This window comes from Anneissia japonica, unplaced genomic scaffold, assembly GCF_011630105.1.
Source record: "Anneissia japonica isolate Jap-2015-1 unplaced genomic scaffold, ASM1163010v1 scaffold1889_len2455224_cov183, whole genome shotgun sequence".
Classification (NCBI taxonomy): Eukaryota; Metazoa; Echinodermata; class Crinoidea; order Comatulida; family Comatulidae; genus Anneissia; species Anneissia japonica.
The window spans coordinates 2,442,736-2,449,984 of NW_022752980.1; the positions used below are offsets into that span (position 1 = coordinate 2,442,736).

The following is a 7,249-nucleotide window of genomic DNA, read 5'->3' on the forward strand; positions in this document are numbered from 1 at the left end:
AATTTAAATTGTTTGACACCGGTCATACTGAGTCGTGTCCGATACCATAAATAGTACTAAATGTATCCAACCTTTAACATTTAGCGCACCACCCTTTACATTTTGTGGGCAACATTTATGAAATTCCACCACTCTTTGAGTGGATATAGTAATTTTCGTAGTGTCTATGTATGAAAGTGCCATTGTCCGGCATCTAAAAGTCTCAAATTGCCGTTTTCGGGCATCTATAAAGTCTCAAATGGTTAAAATTTACTCATCTGCGCCCCAAAACCATTTTGGGGCTCATGTAGATATCGTAAGTTTTGTACTAATCAAGTGCTATTTTTTGACATCTATACGAGTCTCAAACTTTTTCACCTGAGCCACAACCATGGTGGGGCTCAGTTGGATATGGTAGTTTTTAGAATTGTAAGTATTTAAGTGTCATTTTCGGGTACCTATTTAATTAATGCGGATTTTTTTACTCAATTCGTCCGAAATAAAAAGAAGTATATGACAATTTAAGTTCCATTTCCAGGCACCCAGAGGTATAAAATACTAAAATTTTCGCGTCACCGCCAACCACAGTGGCGCTGACCTGGTGTGGACTCTCATTTCATCAGCACCCAACACTCCTTCCTTAAATTCTGGATACGCCACTGTTGCTGAAAACAATAGTTAAGCCAAATATATTTTCATTGGTTTTGATGTTCATGTGAATTTCTGATAGGTTATTACTTTAAAACAATGCTATAAACACACAGTGTAAATGCCAACATAGACACAAGTAAGACTGAGCTGAGAGATTCCGAATTAGTAGCGTAACGTTTGTCATGCACTGTATTATGCGCTATAGAAATGGAGGACCATAATGTAATGGGACCTCTCTGATAGGACCTGCAGTACAATCAGTGTAAAGGTGTAAGATATAGGCTTGTGTGGATTTAAAAAATGTCCTAATGATAATGTTCAAAATAAGTATCAAGGAAAGTAAGTATGATTGTTGGAAAAATGGTCAACATTTTATTTTTATTTCTCACCCTGACCGTCGCCTGGGCGAACTGGGTGAATGTCTGGATCCGCGCCTGCGTGCAAGCATAAATTAAATGAGCGTATTATCGTGAGTGGATTTCCCGTAAAACGAAACGGCACTGGTTTGGTCTACAGGAGCTCATGCTTCGTATAGGTCATAGGTTAACACAATACCTATATTATTAAATACATTAATTATAATAAGAAACTTAAATGAATCTTTTGTACTAGTTCTAAATTACGTTCAAAAATTAATTAATTTCCATAAATAATTTTGAATCATTTTAATCATTATTGTTATTTTTTATACTGTTATTTTTATTTTTGAAATTAAGAGGATTTAACATGAAACGATTTGTTTCCGTATTATTGGTTATTATAACGCATTTTTCGAGAAAAGCTACATATTCAGCGCACACTCACGCATCTGACTTTGTATATTTACGCACATACATGTAATCAAACTCGTAAAATATAACATATGATAATATATAATGAGCCATTATCATTATTATATAATTTTCAGTACAATTCTGAGCCACTCCGGATCTATTTGCTTTTCTTCTTTCTCCCTGTATCCTTTATTTTATTAAAAAAAAAAACATTTTTAACACTACATTATATTTGCCCTAGTATTATGCCCGGACGAGGGGGCTGATTTCCCCAACGAGAGTAAAGTGGGCGTAGTCGAATGTCGCTAAATTTTTTTTCTAAATTGGACCGGGGTGGGGGTCGAAGTCCTTCTTTCTAAAGTGGTCCAGGGGCGAAGTCGAGTTTAGGCTACTTATTTAATCGATTTTAAAGTCTAATAATATGAAAATACATATAATTTTTTTTCTCCCCGACGGGTGGCCCTGCCCCCACCCCGTTCTCCCCTCGTGCCACGCCTGTACCAAACCCAGTACCATTTCGATTTAAATCGTACAGCAAATCCACTCAAAATGCAAATTTATCGGCGTTTCGGAGAGATTTGCACCCCCCACCAGAGCTCTGCCCCTGCACCGCCAGGGATATCTAGATGGCCCAGGTCCCGTGGCCTAAGGTTCTCACCTTGCTCGCTAAAACGCACCCACCCTTCAATCGATCAAAAATCCTGCTTACTGGCTTGAATTTCCAGTGGCGAATGTTAGTTGGTCTGATTTCTTTTCCCACAAAGTGGCGAATTTGTGGTGATTGTTAAATTACTGCAATTTGTACGTTAATAATTTTTTTTCCGAAGTGACGAATAAGTTTAATGATGAATTGCTAATTAACCAATCGTTATTATGGTCATATATTTTATACACAGTATTAGGCAATTTCATAATTATAAAAGAAGGTATGCTAATAAAAATTACTATTTTAAAAAATCTTTAAATTCGTTTTTCTCAAAATGCACTTTTACACATTCGCCATGTACGTTATAATAAGGGACGAATTGACGGCTGTACTCGCAAATAGTATCGGATGGTCGATGCCACAGTAAAGATCAAAGGACTGTACGCACGCGCTATGTTCGAGAGCAGGGATGTGCGTTCTTCTGTTGATTGCTTTGATACAAGATAAGGGGCGGATTGCTATAAAACGGTCTTAACTGGTAAAGTAGTCTTAAAGTCCCATTTCCGGTCAAATTTCACTAAAAACAGATTTTTTGTTTAGAAAAGATGCATATGCATTACTCTAATTATTATAAATCATGGAAAAATATTGGCATAAATTTTAGTTTTACGCAATAGAATAAAAAAAAAAGAGAATATAGACTATTTTGTCATAGAAAATTAACATTTTCTGGACGAATTCTTCGTTTCTAGTCAAAATCAGAGGATTTAGATCGCATTCGCTGGAATACTCTCGCTTTTTTGTATACTTTATACAATCAATAAAGTGCGCCCTCTGTAATGGAATTATTTTTTGTACTTTGCATCTCGCACAATGTGGTCGTTCGAGTAAGCCTGAGAAATGTTTGTTTAAGTGTCAAAATCTCGGTCAGAATCAGTTTTTAAACAAATTTGAAATAATTCATATGAAATATTATATTTCACAAGTGTCAATACTAGCAACGGAAAATATCATATCGGCCGTTTTTATGTGTGATAACAGAACCTAAACCGAGGTAAGGCTAGGCCTAGCCTAGCAGTGTTGGATAGGCTAACGTTTTCGGCGCCTACTATTTCTTCGCAGACCTGTCGCAAAATCAAACATGGACAATTTATCCGCATTTATTTTTTGGGTGGAACACAAAAAAAAAAAAAAAAAAAAAAATTAATTTCAGTCTTATTTTAAATTTTTCATGCTTAGGAATGTCTAAATTCAGTTAAACTAGCAATCCCATATTATATTTATAAATCTTTATAACATTATACACAAATTAGATTTTTCTTAACAAATGAAATTTTGCAGGGAATGGGGCTTTAACTCCTCGAATAAGGCCGGCTTTATCTCTTAGACCGTCTTACTAAAGTATGACCATTGCTATAAAACTGTCTTCGCTTATTCCGCGTTGAGTATTGAAACGCAAACAAGCACTCCCTGGTAACAGAAAGTTGAGGGCGCTGTTACACATAATGAATATTTAAATGAGGTGTTTTCACGTCACGCTTGCTCGGTTCTGGAAATAACCAAGTGCACATGTAAAGATGAATGTAAACAACAAATGAATACCCGCTTTTACAGAGGCAGAGAAGTTTGCTTTGATTGAATACTTCAATGAATCGAAAGAGATTTTACTTTTGCAATGTAGCGCAAATGTAACACTAAAAAAGAGAAAACAGTGGGATATTGTCCTGCGAAATGTAAATGCACAGAATCCAATGGTAAATCGAACTCGCGAAGAAAGAAGATATGGAAGAATCTGTTGGCAGATGGCAGGAAGGATATAAGCAAAGTAATATCTTATATAGTTTTTATTATTTAATTTTTTAGGGTAGGATATGCGTATATAATTGAGGCGTATGTAGTCAAATAAATAATTTACAAAAAAAGACCTTCATGTAATGATGTAATCAGTGTTTATTAATGTTGATTTTAATTTGCAGTATCATAACCCAACTTCAATTTCATTTTATAGTAGGTGAAACATCCTGCAACCGGAGGAGGTCCTCCTCATATCCTTTCCCCAACATCTGACTTGATTGCGAACATGTTCGGCGGAACCAACGGGGAAATGTTTGAAGGAATCACTGCAGGAAGACCAGAATGGGTAGTTCTGAATTAACGAAATCGGTAAAATATTGCATTAACCATGTTGTATCATAATTGTAATTAAGCCTACATTATATATCGAAACTATCATTTATTAAAAATACAATTATATTATAATAAACTACAGTACCGGTATTTATTGTTTATTATTACCATAGAGGAAGACGACCATATTTCTTCCCCAATCCAGCAAGAAACTACAGTCACTGCTACTGCTACTACTTAGCAGTAAACCTATTAGTAGTACTAGCCAAGCAAAGAAGCAACGTGCGGCTCAGATTGGAGAAGACATGACAGACGGAATATATGGAGTGGGGGATTAAATTGGCGAAAGCTAAAATAAGCAAATGCGAAAAACAGAAGTTGAAATTAAAAGAAGTAGAAATGTTGAGATTGCAACAGCAAAAGCTGCAATTGGGGATTGCAATTTTAATGACACAAGTACACGTGATTAATGAGCAATAAATCCACACTGCTAATCCAATTATTCTCGAAATACTATCAGTTTTTAAAAAGTTAAATATTATTCATTTTTATTAATTCGCAAACATTTCTTATACATATAACGATAACGTTTTAATATATGTCGAACGAATTTAGGCCTAATGTTAATTATTTTAATCAGTAACTATATTTAACAGATAGTATATCATTCAATTGAATTTAATATATGATGCGGAAATAATAATATTCGTCAAAACATTAAAATAAAATACAGGGTATAACAGTTTATAAAATTGGTGTAATTCTTTTAGTACAATATTCATCACCTCAAAGCCTGTACAATCATATTTCGAACGATTCTACCATTAGCTGCTACGGGTTCATTGTACACTTCCTCAACCTGATATTGCTGATCATTTATCTCCTCATCTATATTTGGCAGTTTCAGGTCCCTGGATATGTTGTGCATCACCATTGTGGCAGCAATTGCTGCTCAAATCCTCTGTGGAGACATTCGATTTTCCTCGTGCATGCACCTGAATCTTCCCTTCCAACACCCGATCGTTCTTTTGATTATGCTTCTGGTTACTGCATGTATCCTGTTGTGACGACGTTGTTCTTGTGCATTAGGATTGAAGTATGGGGTTAGTAAAAACGAACTCAATGCATACCCTTTGTCTCCGATCAAATGCCAGCCGACTTCACCTCTTTAATTACTGCGCATAAAGTTCCGAAAAATCCATGAATCGTGCGTCACCCCTGGCCAGTATTACTGTGATATCCCTTTCTGTTTACATACATATGTAAATTAATTTTCGGTTGGTGCTTGCATTCGAACGTGAGTGCCGTCGTCGGCTCCGACAATATTCTGAAATCCAGCTATCTCGTTAAATCCAATCTTTGTACGGCGTAATTCCTCATCAGTGTTGGGAAACGAGACAAATTGTCTTAATTTCCCTTCCAATGCTATTGAGACCTTCCTTATAATTCGACAGACAGTAGATTCGTAGATTCCTTTAAATTAAAGAGCATTAAAAATATTAAATCATCTTTAATTTGAAATACCTAGGCCATAAATGTTTTTTTAACTTCATATTTATGCAATTTTTTTATGATCTTTCGGTTACGCTGATACAAATAACTGGCTGTGTAATGCAGTTTTATTTTTTTTTAACGTCGATAATACTGTAGGCCTACCTGCAATATCACCAAACACATTGTGGATAACACCCGTTGCATAGAAACGTAGGGCCGCACACATTTGTAGTACGGCGGGGAGTGAATGATTCTTGTTTGACTGATTCAAATCATCAATAATTAAATCAGTTAATCAAATAATTTCTCTACGCGGACATATATCTATATTTCCTATATAATTCTTCATTGTTATAGATCTCCAACGGATGAGATCGATCACAGAATATTCGTCGTTCGAGTCTTGGTCTTTGGCGAGCTAGGCCGAGGCCTACTACCGGTAATGCCATGTTGAAAATGATTTAAGACGGTTTCAAACCTCCTCCGAGTAGGCTTTAAAATCTAAGACGGCTATCTTTAGACCGCGGTATAGCAATGATCTATAATCATAGACAATTAGTGACGTCACGATTATAACCGGCTAACCGTTAAGACCGCCCGTCCATTGCTATATCGCGATCTAACCAGTTAGCCATCTTAAATTTTAAAGCCTACTCGGAGGAGGCTTAAAACGGTCTTAAATCATTTTCATTATGGCGTTCTGCTGATTAAATTAACAATGCATTGGCAAGACCTAGGCCTAGATCGTTAAAGTTGGAAAATCAAACTACGAATACCCTGCACACTTCTCAGCGTCTGTAAAAATAGGTCTACGGCGTTTATTTACGTTATTTCGATACATTTGCGTGTGTCTCGAGCACGCATGACGTCGCCCTCAATCTTACGTTACCAGGGAGTGCTTCTTTGCGTTTCAATACTCAAAGCGGTCTTTAGTAGGGTCAATCTGACATGTGACCCCAAAAAAATTGCAAGAAAACGTTTTTTGATGTTTTTCTGTAGAATGAGGTCTAGAGAAAAACATATCAAAAGTTGGCAAAAATCGGAGCACCGGAAAATGGTTTTTCCAAGATGGCCGCCAAAATGGTGCCAATACCTTAAAAATAGCTATAAATCTGGCAATTTTCTGTTGGAGTCGCGATTTTTGTCTCTAAACTGATTTTTATGGGCCAAGAAACTTGTTAGAAGACTTTGAATATGTTTTGATCGATAATGAACAAATTCAAAATGGCATCCAAAATGGCCGTTATATTTTTTTTGTATAACTATAAATCATAAACTAGTGATTCTACAGTGATATTTTCAGTGGCTATGTTTTCTTGGTCATAGAATATACCGGTGCCATTTATTGAAAAAGATTCCAAGCAGTGTTTTAATAAAATATAGAGTTCAAAATGGAGTCAATACCTATAACATCTATTAAGCACTCTTGCGGAGCCATGATTTGGATATTATAAATAGTGAATAATGTCAATATTCATAGCAAAGAACAAAATGGAAAAAAAACAAAACAAATAAAGCTGATAGATATGAATGGTAACTAGACCGTAATGGTGCATTTTCCTTTACTTTGAGGAGAATA

The 7,249-nt window shown here is 35.8% G+C and overlaps 1 pseudogene; it reads right to left on the reverse strand.

The window, feature by feature from the left end:
• Positions 1–5,128: 5,128 nt before the first annotated feature.
• Positions 5,129–6,119, reverse strand: LOC117122522 (annotated as a pseudogene).
• Between the last annotated feature and the right edge of the window lie 1,130 nt (positions 6,120–7,249).